The following is a 12838-nucleotide window of genomic DNA, read 5'->3' as shown; positions in this document are numbered from 1 at the left end:
TTTATACAGATATTATGAATGTTGTTCTTAAGCCGGGTACACAATGTGCGATTTTTTTTTTTATTAGTCCTTTATGATTGTTGCTTAGACTGTACGAATATGATGATCATCACACTGTGGTATCTCAGTTGTCATTAATGTCAGACTTTACGACAGTCAAGATGAGTTAAAAATGGGTGCAAATTTTGTTTTGATCGCAACGGACATTATGATTTCTGCAATTTTAGGTTCTCATCTTACAAGTTGTTTGGCTGATATTAATTCATGCATGTGCTCCGCTTGTTGACCTCAAGACTGTATTGTACTGGATTCAGGGGTGTTGAACAGGCGGTAATGCAGAGTCGGCGTCAGAGCAGATCTACTGGAGGGGCATTGGATCATCGGCGGGGGGGCACTGTCGTTTGATAAATATTTTTTTGACGTATTGGCAACATCATAGTAGCATGGAAATCCAGACCTAAATCTGAAAGATCTATATAGAATGACAATGAACGATTTAGACTTGGGTTTTTTTATCTAAAAGAGGAACAGAAAGACAGCGCTGAAATTTGCTGTTTTGCCGACCGGATACGGCAAAGAGTCAGTTTAGCTCCAATGATCTATATAGAATGACATTCTACCCTAGAATGTTAGCTCCAATGATCTATCTATATAGAATTGTGACGAGTGGGGCGGGGCCGAGAGCCGTGGGAACGGAGCGAGGCCGGTGGAGTGGATTGGGAAATGAGCGACACCTGCTCCACTCACCGGTCTCGAGTCCCACGGAGGAGATTGGGAGGATACAAAAGAGGAGCGACGACAGCGAAGGACGAGAGAGGACCCAGGCCTGGGCTTTATTTTGTGTTTGGTTTTTGTTTGTGCGCGGCAGTCGACCGTGAGGGGCTGTCGCGCTGTTTTATCTTTATTTGGTTATTAAAATTTTATTTGAATGTTCGCCGGTTCCCGCCTCCTTCTTCCCGTGACTAATTGAGTTTTTTTATTATTACAAGAATGTCATTGTATATTTTTTTTTTTTTATTTTTTACCTTTCCCTGTGATTCCTAATACACAAACAGATGACGATTGTTAGTTAAAACGTTCAGAATACTATTCCATATAAGGTTAGTATAGCCCTAGTTCAGCACTTTGCGAATGGACAGCGACTCAAGTAGCACGTAGTAGCCTATTCTCGCGTTCTACAAGTTCAGTAGCCTACATTTTTGGGAAACGCGCGAGGAATTGCGGCTAATGTTTATAACCTTGCACGTAGAGAGCGCTTTTTAAGAGCTAAGATAGGCTAGGCTACATCGTTATCGGGAAACCCGGCCCCAGAACAGATAGCCTAAACAACAGAACAGGACAGAGAAATAATAATATAAATATAATATAGGCTAAATAAAAAACATAAAATAGGCCTACAATAAATAGCAATATATATTTTTATACTTAAATAATTAACAAATTACGACGACAAAAAATAAAACACTGAATCAGTTTTGAAGCTTTGAAACACCGGCAAAAAAAATGTCCCCATCAGACAAAGTTTTTTCGTATAGATGTTTCTAAAAACTTAAGGTTTTTTTTTTCTTCCATAAAACGAGTTGGACATCATCACACAAATGTCTGCGTATTAAATCTTTTGGCGGTTGCCCGGAGCTAGCATTTGCAGAAGAAGCGCCAGCTCGGCTCTCATAGACCATGGTACTGGTGGTCGTGGCCGGAGTATCTAAGTCTGCTGATTGACGAGGCTGCGAAGGGTCTAAACCATTTTCGTGATATCCATTTTTTTTTTTTTTTTTTTTTTTTTTTTTTTTTTTAGAATTTTTTTAAATTAGCTGCCAACAACTGTCTATAATATAGACGGACAAACTGTTCTTCAATTTGAAATGGATTTTGCACGCGTGCTGCAAATCAAATGTAACAAGTTTACTCGGCGACCAATAAGCATTCACCATGACGAAGCCTAGTAACCAGGGCCGTATTAAGACAGTGTGGTGCCCCTGGGCACTATACCTCAAAAGCCCCGCCCCCATCAGACCATAATTAAGGTGATTTTCTCAAATGTAATTTATTAACTTGTCCAACTACATACATGCATGGGCATATAAGCAGTGAGCACTATATTCAAATGTCTCAATCCAAAATATATTCTGAATGTGAAGTCAGAGAAAAAATACATTGATTGATATTTACAGCTCCAAACTTGCACATGGTACAATCACTTGTAAAAAAAATATTTATACTACACAATGAAGGCATTAATTTTTCTCAAAATTCAATTAAATTATTGTGATTTGATTTAATATTGACTCATTTGGATAAATATTAGGTAGGCTACACAAGGTAGGCATTAATTTTTCTCAAGCCTATCAGCTGGCAGTATTATTTAATGCTGTAAACATACAGAGAGCCCTATCAGCTGGCAGTATTATTTAAGGTTAAAAATATAGTAGTCATGTAATCTTTATTTATTTATAATTTATTATTATTATTATTATTGTTTAAGTTAGTGTTCATAAACAAGTATGTATGGTCTTTCAAGAATTTCAAGTTAATAATAAAACAATTTTACGAAAAATATTTTTAAAGCTTGTGTCATGTGGTGCCCCCCTAGTTGGTTGTGAATGGTTGGTGCCCCTGGGCACTGGCCCAAGTGCCCTTATGGATAATCCGTGCTCTGCTAGTAAAAGTGCCATGAACAACCAAAAATAACTAAAAGGGATATGCATTTTCCCCTTCTTTTATTTTATTTAATTTAAGTTACAGTTTGAACATGAATATTAAAATAATAACTAAAGGGATATTTTTTTTTTGGGCCACGCCATGGCCCTTTAGGAGGGGCATCAATGACCGCTAGGGGGGGCACGGCCCTCGAATGCCCCACCACAGCGCCGGCGCTGCGGTAATGGTGGACTGTGTATTTTGGGGTAATACTGAATGACTCTTTTGATAATCCATATTATAAGCCATATTATATATAATAGATCTGATTGTAGCTGAAGTTTTGGCTTTCAGGGAAAAAAAGAAAGGGGTAGATAGAGAGAGAGAGAGGGGGGGGGGTGCATATATTTTGTTCCCCCCCCCCCCCCACACACAACTATTTTTTATAACTTGATTATATTAATATTAATTCAAATAACATTGAATAAATTATAAAATTAAACAAATGTTGAAGTTGGGCTTTCAAAAATAGTAAATGGAAAAGAGAAAGGGTTCAAATATTACACCCTCTGTGACATTAGATTTTGCAGAAATTATATAAATTATTTTAATATGAATTCAAATAAGGTTTTATTAATTATAAGATTAAAATTATATAAGTCGAGAGGGAAGGGGTGCATATATTTTATCCCCTTTTGAAACAGTATTTTGCATAATTTATATTAAATTGTAATAATTATATTAATGTTAATTCAAATACAATTGTATTAATTATACAATTCTAAGAGGGTGACAGAGAGAGTGTGTGTGTGTGTGTGTGTGCGTGTGTGTGTATTCAAAGATCATTTGTCTATTTATTGCATTATATCATATCATATATAATATCAGTGTTTTGTTTGTAAAAGTGTTTTTGATCTTCTGAATTCTATGTGGCTCTGGATATTGTGCAAAAACATCACAAATATAGCAAGACTATTAAAAAATAGCATTGAATTAATGTTTTTAAGATAGAAAAACTTCACTCAGATCCCTGATTGGTTTAGGGGTCTCTAAATAGTACTTTTTTCAAGGCCCAACATGGTGCAGCATGTGTGAATATTCACCATCTTTACTGTGGTTTTCTGCTGTGATCTTCACGTCTGTCTGATGAACTGCGGGTTGCTATACCAGTCACTTTATTAATGCTTCCATAGTAACGTCTCCATTTCTAATGAAAGCTGAATGTAATTGATGTTTTTGCCCTCAAGCGAATCCTCGTAATATTCGTGTCTAGGATACCATCACTGCATCCAGCCATGTTCACTCTAATGAAAAGACCAGCATGGATTTATGATGGTTTGGTGTACCAGTATAACCAAATTTTCCCCTTGTGCTGGTTAAGCTATTAAGAAGCCTGATGGAGACACCAGTGTCCAAAACACACCCCATGTGTGTCCCATCTGATCATGCGCTGTCCTTTCTTAACGCTGTGTCACTTGGTCATGCTTGATTCATGACTTCTCTTACACACTGTTGCGTGCTCATGCCTGCCTGGGCTCTTTGTTTCTGCTCGTGCTCCATCTCTTACTCATGCCTGATTGCTTCCCGTCTCTCTCTGCCCCCTTCTGTCTCTCTCTCTGTTTGCCCATCTGCTTGGTTTGAATGTCTTCTTCATGGCTCTACACCTGTCACCTGTATGCCGCGAGGTAGAAGAGGAGCCTGAGGACGGGGATTATTCAACTGTGTCTATCTTTATCTTTAAGTGAACACAGATTTTAATCTGCGGCGCAAAGGAGGGAACCTCTTGACATAATCGATGAGTGTTTATCCACGTCTGAGTTGACTAGCTGTTCAAACACAGCAACTGAATCTTACGAAGTGGTTCTGTGTTATTCAGGAGCCTAATCTATGACTAACAGTGCATTTTGAATGTGTTTTTAATCACTGATGTGAATGTGTCTTTAAAGGTGAAGTGTGTACAGTAGATGTTAAAGGGATACTCAACCCCAAAATGAAAATTTTGTCATTAATCACGTCACGTCATGTCTTTCCAAACCCGTAATAGCCGCCTGCGTGCTGGTCAGATTTGCCAAAATGGCGCTACGCTGATTTTGAGATACACAGAGGAGATGAATTTTTGAATAAAGTCATTATTTTTGTTTTAAAAAAATACAAAAAGTATTCTCAACGCTTCATAACTTTACGGTTGAATCACTGATGGCAGATGGACTATTCTGGCAATGCTTTTCATACTTTTCTGGACTTTGACAGTGTATTTTACTTGGCAGTCTATGGGACAGTCTCAAGCCTCCCGGTCTTCATCCAAAATATCTTAAATTGTGTTCCAAAGACGAACAAAGCTTTTACGGGTTTGGAACGACATGGGGGTAAGTGATTAATGACAAAATTTTATTTTTGTAGTTGAGTAACCCTTTAAAGTTGCTAGTTAGTTGATTGATATATACATACATATATACATACATACATACATATGTATGTATGTATATATATATATATATATATATTATATATATATATATATATATATATATATATATATATATATATTTTATATATATATGTAATTTATTAGACTGACTGAAACCCCATTGTATGTTTGTTTTTGAATGTAGCCAGCAAATACATAGACATCTTGTTTCTTTGTGTTGTTTCATCGCACCCAGTTTTTCTCTCTCATCACATTCAATTCAGACTGTGAGAGTCAAATATAAAATCAATCAAAATATCTCTTTGTCAATGTATTGTTTGAAGAGCTGATCCAATGCAAAGCCCAGAAATTCAGGTCTTAACAACTAAGGCTAAATCAAATATCCAGTGTCTTTCATGAAACCCATTCAGTGATTTTAACGCCCCTCCTGACAGAAAAAAGAGGAGGGAATGAAAGACATGAGAAAGAAGTAACTGCTTTTCTATGAACTCACAGTGTTTACAATTGAGTTCTGTGTGTGTCTTTGTGGTTTGCGATCTTACACACAAGCCTGTTGAACAGTGTATCTGTACCAAGGTCATTTAGCAGCATACAATCCCTATAGGATATTGTGTGCGTGCGTGTGTGTGTGTGTGTGTGTGTGTGTGTGTGTGTGTGTGTGTGTGTGTGTGTGTGTGTGTGTGTGTGTGTGTGTGGTCAATGGTTTAGAGAAGTCAGTATGTGTTGTCTGCTGGCAGATCAACTCTACACAGCATTGATCTCCTGTCCTCACCATCATTACTAGCATGATTAACTGTTATGGACAAGTAAAGAGAGAAAGAAAGAGACGGTTCACGCCAAGTCTGAGGAACCAAGTAAGATTTCCATTTAGTCATAGAAAACTTGCCATTTTTTGTTTTGTTTTAAGGTTTCTGCCATCTCTGATGAGGGAACAGTGAAGAGCACAACTTGTGCTCTACCTGTCAGTCAACATCTTCAAAAGAAAGACATTTTAACCCTCTTGTTTGTTCACGCTACAAGTTAGAAGTTCAGACACGCCTGAGTAAATTTGTGTTTGAAAACAAAAATGAAAAACATATTTGTGACCTTGGAGCACAAAACCAGTCATACGGGTCAATTTAATGAAATTGAGATTTGTACATCTTCTGAAAGCTGAATAAATAAGCTTTCCATTGATGTATTGTTTGTTAGGATAGGACAATATTTGGCCAAGAAGCAATTATTTGAACATCTGGGAAATCTGAGGGTGCAAAAAAAAAAAAAATCTAAAAATTAAGAAAATCACTGTTAAAGTTGTCCAAATGAAAACCTTAGCAATGCATATTACTAATTAAAAATTAAGTTTTGATGTACAAACCCAATTCCAAAAAAGTTGGGACACTGTACAAATTGTGAATAAAAACAGAATGCAATGATGTGGAAGTCTCAATATTTTATTCAGAATACAACATAGATAACATATCAAATGTTTAAACTGAGAAAATTTATAATTTTAAGGGAAAAATAAGTTGATGTTAAATTTCATGGCATCAACACATCTCAAAAAAGTTGGGACAAGGTCATGTTTACCACTGTGTGGCATCCCCTCTTCTTTTTATAACAGTCTGCAAACGTCTGGGGACTGAGGAGACAAGTTTGCTCAAGTTTAGGAATAGGAATGTTGTCCCATTCTTGTCTAATACAGGCTTCTAGTTGCTCAACTGTCTTAGGTCTTCATTGTCATATCTTCCTCTTTATGATGCGCCAAATGTTTTCTATGAGTGAAAGATCTGGACTGCAGGCTGTCCATTTCAGTACCCGGATCCTTCTTCTACACAGCCATGATGTTGTAATTGATGCAGTATGTAGTCTGGCATTGTCATGTTGGAAAATGCAAGGTCTTCCCTGAAAGAGACGACGTCTGGATGGGAGCATATGTTGTTCTAGTACTTGGATATACCTTTCAGCATTGATGGTGCCTTTCCAGATGTGTAAGCTGCCCGTGCCACACGCACTCATTGCAACCCCACACCATCAGAGATGCAGGCTTCTGAACTGAGCGCTGATAACAACTTGGGTTGTCCTTTTCCTCTTTAGTCCGGATGACATGGCGTCCCAGTTTTCCAAAAAGAACTTCAAATTTTGATTCGTCTGACCACAGAACAGTTTTCCACTTTGCCACAGTCCATTTTAAATGAGCCTTGGCCCTGCGCTTCTGGATCATGTTAAGATATGGCTTCTTTTTTGACCTATAGAGTTTTAGCCAGCAACGGCGAATGGCACGGTGGATTGTGTTCACCAACAATGTTTTCTGGAAGTATTCCTGAGCCCATGTTGTGATTTCCATTAAAGTATCATTCCTGTATGTGATGCAGTGCCGTCTAAGGGCCCGAAGATCACAGGCATCCAGTATGGTTTTCTGGCCTTGACCTTTACGCACAGAGATTGTTCCAGATTCTCTGAATCTTTGAATGATATTATGCACTATAGATGATGATAACTTCAAACTCTTTGCAATTTTTCTCTGAAAAACTCCTTTCTGATATTGCTCCACTATTTTTCTCCGCAGCATTGGGAGAATTGGTGATCCTCTGCCCATCTTGACTTCTGAGAGACACTGCCACTCTGAGAGGCTCTTTTTATACACAATCATGTTGCCAGTTGACCTAATAATTTGCAAATTGGTCCTCCAGCTGTTCCTTATATGTACATTTAACTTTTCCGGGCCCCTAATTGCTACCTGTCCCAACTTTTTTGGAATGTGTAGCTCTCCTGAAATCCAAAATGAGCCAATATATGGCATGACATTTCAAAATGTCTCACTTTCAACATTTGATATGTTATCTATATTCTATTGTGAATAAAATATAAGTTTATGAGATTTGTAAATTATTCCATTCCTTTTTTACTCACAATTTTTACAGTGTCCCAACTTTTTTGGAATCGGGTTTGTATTTACGATATAAAATTTACAAAATTTCTTCATGGAACATGATCTTTACTTAATACCCAATTGATTTTTGGCATAAAAGAAAAAAATTATAATTTTGACCCATACAATGTTTTTTTGGCTATTGCTACAAATAAACACGTGCTACTTATGACTGGTTTTGTGTTCCATGGTCACAAACAGTTGTTTGCTATTTATTTGTTTGTTTTGTTTATTTATTTATTTATTATTTGGTTTTTGTTTGTTTTGGTTTTTATTTATTATTATTTATTTAATCTGTTTTTTGTAATTCATAAATATATTTAATTATTTAATTTGTTTAATTTTAATTTATTTGTCATTTATTTCTTTTTTATTGTTTTGCATTTTTATTGTTTAATTTATTTTTCATTTTCTTATGTATTTATTTATTTAATTTTATTATTTAAATGGTTATTTGTTATTTTCTTTCTTTCTATTTATTTATTTATTTATTTATTTATTACATTTAATTGAATGAATGAATGAATGAATTAATGAATGAATGAATGAATGATTTGGACCAGCTATTGAAGGGAAAAAGCCAACAAATAGTAACTCATTACCGACTCATTTCCCAAGATGCGCTTCATTAAGTTGGTTAAATGAATATTCGAAGTGAGAAGAGCTGTAATCTTGACAAATAAGAAGCCCAAATATGAGAGGGGTTTTCATTTCTTTAACATTCTTGGTCTTTTATCATTTATAAACTTCAGTTTGTTTTGATGGCTTTGCTATTATCCTAAAATGTTGAAAATAGTAAGAATAAGATTAGAAAGGATGTGTCCAAACTCTTGACTGGTAGTGTAAATGTGTTGGGTATGTAGATAGATCTCCACATTCAGTAGATATTTGTGTGCAACAAGTTTAAATTTAATTTCCAGCACAGTTAATATCCTTCAGCGCACTGGCAATAATCTTTCACTTTACAGGATTGTGTAACTGTAACCGGCTCCAGCTCTAATTCTCTGATAGCATGATTGTCTGACAGGCAATTAAGCTGCTGCCTGCTCAGGGGACGTGAGTGATTTGTGCTGAAGCGCTGGAGCCGTGAAGCTCTGGGCTTACGAGTGCTGAGTTTTTACTCTAGTGGACTATAGCAGTGCTGCGCTTTATTGATTTGAACACACGCAACAAATGAGTGATAAACAGATTCTGTGAATATAAACAAAGGGAAAGTATGCCATTCATATTTGAACAAAAAAAGATTAATGTAAAAAAAAATACAAATTTATTAAAAACAAAAGCCATTTCATTTTTTTAATCTATTTTTTAATACATCTTTCATGGTTTTGTTAAAATGTAAATAATAATAATAATAATAATAATAATAATAATTTTATAACAATAACAATGGTTGCAGAATAAAATTTTTAACATTTGTAAAAAAAAAAATTTACAAATAAAAATAAGTAAAGTTTATTTTTCAAAATGTTTTTTTAAGTATTTTACAATGAGAAATAATGTTTATTTAAAAAGTGACTGGAAAATAAACATAACATTTTTAAATAAAAAAATAAAATAAATAAAAATACATTTGCAAGGGGTTTTTAAGTTTTTCAAGTTTTATTTTGCAAGAGAAATAACACATTTAAACATAATAATATTAACATTAAAACTGCTAAAAATAATAAGGGTTAGTTTTTTTAATGTTAAGTTTTATAATACAGCAAACAATATTTATTTTAAAAATGGTAAAATAAAAATAGTACAAATATATTAAAAGAAAAACATGAAATACATTTGAAAATACGAAATGCATGAAACATTTTTTGAAAATGTTAAAAAACTTTTTTCAAAAAGATTTATTAATATGACTACCTAAAAACAACCTTAATAAAACAACATGACACTGGTAAATCTATATAAAAATATTTTATAAAAATATGAATATTACTTCAGTATTGTCATGCATCTTTGTCCTTTATTTCTATTGAAGTTTACTAATAGCTTTTTGCATGCAGTGCTCAATCAATCGTTTATAATGAAACTCCTGGCCCTGACCCCTCCTGTGCTTGACCTGCCACTATCTGGAGATGAAATCAGACAAGAGACACGCTGTGAATGGATCTCCCTTGAGGACCCTGCTGTGAATGTGAGCTGATGGCTCTTGTGAAGGCCATTTACAGCCCTTGTAAGGGTGATGTTTTAGACTCAAAGTAATCGAAGATCGAGTGTGTGTGGGCTTAATGCGCTCGTGTGTAACACTGATTCTGTCGTAGACCACAGCATGGTGGTCTCTCCTAGGATTCTTTAGGAGAAGAGATGTAGATCACGCCTCTTTTTTGCATGCATTTGCAGTTTTGAGGCATTGTTTAGATCTCTATTGAAGTTTTCCATTTGGATTCCAACTGTTGTTTTATTTGTAATTGTTTATTAAGATTTCAGAGACGTAGCGCCATTTTCAAATGTGTTTCTTTTAAGCGTCAACTTTGTCTCAAATCAAAATACTACATTTACACTGCTATTCAAATCTTTGGGGTCGATAAGATTTTTTGTTTGTTTGTTTGTTTGTTTGTTTATAACTCATGCTCACCAAGGCTGCAATTATTTGATCAGGAATACAATAAAATCAGTAATATTTCGAAATATTATTACTATTTAATATAAGTGTTTTCTAATTCAGTATATTTTAAGATCCAATTCCTGTGATGCAAAGCTGTATTTTCAGCATCATTACTCCAGTCTTAAGTGTCACATGATCCTTCAGAAATCATTCTAATATGATGATTTGCTGCTCAAGAAACATTTCTGATGATTTTCAATGTTGAAAACTGGTGCACTGTTCAATATTTTTGTGAAAGCCTTTTTGTGATTTTTTTATTTTTTATTTTCAAGATTCTCTGAGGAGATCAGTGTGTCAAATAAAAATCTTTTGTAACATAATTTAATGCATCCTTGCTGAATAAAAGTATTTCTTTCTTTCAAAAAAGTTCCTAAACTTGCCAACATACTGTTATCTATTTTTTCTTTGTCAAGTCAACATCCAAGTTTATTTTGATCAGCTTTTGTTTTCTTCTCTATAATGGCTTCTGCTCACCACTTGTTTGATTGTGTGTTTTGTGACAGAGAGGGAAAGATGGTCGTTCTGTCCCTCGCGATCGGATTGGCCGAACAAGATGACTTTGCCAACCTTCCAGATCTACAGGAGGCATCAGCCAACAAAGAAACCCCTCCCGCCGACAAAAGGTAATGGCTGGTTTAAAACAGACAGCTTTATTTCCATATGCAAGTCTCAAAATAAGTAGATATATACATTTTAAATTGCTTTCTCTGGGCTAGAAATATCCTTTCTAGGAGCAGGTTTTGTCCAATACAGTATTTTCTGGAAGGGGTTTGTTGGTGTTTGACAGTTTGCCCTTGCTGGTTGATGCTATAACTACACCATCAGTGAGGGGAAAAGGCATATTTCTCCATTGCTGGACATTTAATAAACCCTACTGTATCATATTTGATACATGGATTTTCTCTAAAGGCCCCTAAATTATAAACATGATCAAAATTTTGCTGAAGAAATGGTTGTACACAGTCTTCTGCATGCCTTGTCTGATTGATAGTTTATATTTTTTAGCAAGTAAAAGGCTGTAAAAACATCAGGTTGTGGTTCAAAAATCTTTTTTTTCTGTCCTCCTCAAGTACAAGCTTCATATTCTTACTATTTCACACTATATGAGCCATAAAAGTTTGATTTATCAAATATGAAAATTTCATGAGACAATTTTGTGTAAAGGTCCAATAAACTCTTCCCTTTTTTAATGATTTTTGTGGACTATTAATTTCATGTCAGGTTTTAAAGATGTTTTTTTTTTTTTTTTTTTACAATGCCAAATATTTCATTGTATTATAGTAGATTTTTTAGAGCTGACTGTTCTTTTTGGACGGCTTTTAAAAGTTGGAAATGAGCATATATTTGTGTCTGTCTGCTGCTGTTCTTGACATCAGCTTTTGGTAAGCACCACTCAGTCAGTCTACACTGGAGGTGACTAATTAGCAGTTAGTCATTGGCCGGTTCTTAAGTACGAGGTCTGTTTTTTGCTAATGAAGTACTCCATCTACACAAGTTTATCACAAAATCAATGGTCATCGTTGTGTATCCTACCCGGTTATCAATCACCATGTCAATGAGTCATACCAGTTTCATCAGAGTTTGTTCTCTCTGCTCATAATGTTTGACTTTGTCTTAAAGGAATAGCTCACTTAAAAATGAAGATTTGCTGAAACTTCACTCAGCATCAGCATCATTGTTTCTTCATCAGAACAGTTTTGGAGAAAGTTATTATTACATCACTTGCTCACCGATGGATATTCTGCAGTGAATGGGTGCCGTCGGAATGGGAGTCCAAACAGCTGATAAAAACATCACAATAATCCACACCACTCCAGTCCATCCATTAACGGCTTCTTAAGCAAAAAGCTACCTGTTTGTAATAAACAAATCCATCACTGCTTGATCTGTGCATATTGCTCTCCTGATTCAGATGAGATGACTTTTTCACTAAAGAAATCAAAATTATGGATAGAGTACTCTGATTAGCAATGGTTTGAAATCCTTAATGATGGATTTGTTTTGTGTGGATTACTTGTGGATTATTGTGATGTTTTTATCAGATTTTAGGACTCTCATTCTGACGGCACCCATTCACTGTAGAGGATCCATTGGTGAGCAAGGGATATAATGCTACATTTCTCCAAATCTGCTCTGATAAAGAAACAAACTCAGCTACATGTACATCTTGGATGGCCTGAGGGTGAGGACATTTTCAGCAAACTTTCGTTTTTTGAGTGAACTATTCCTGTTATAATGACACTTGTCTTATTAAGGA

The 12838-nt window shown here is 35.2% G+C and overlaps 1 pseudogene; it reads left to right on the top strand.

Moving 5' to 3' along the window:
* Positions 1 to 12838, top strand: part of LOC109058551 — a 129958-nt pseudogene that overhangs the window by 74531 nt on the left and 42589 nt on the right.

The sequence above is a fragment of the Cyprinus carpio genome, chromosome B7 (genome assembly GCF_018340385.1).
Source record: "Cyprinus carpio isolate SPL01 chromosome B7, ASM1834038v1, whole genome shotgun sequence".
Classification (NCBI taxonomy): Eukaryota; Metazoa; Chordata; class Actinopteri; order Cypriniformes; family Cyprinidae; genus Cyprinus; species Cyprinus carpio.
Note: the sequence above shows the minus strand (reverse complement) of the source record. Positions and strands in the feature narration are given on the sequence as shown.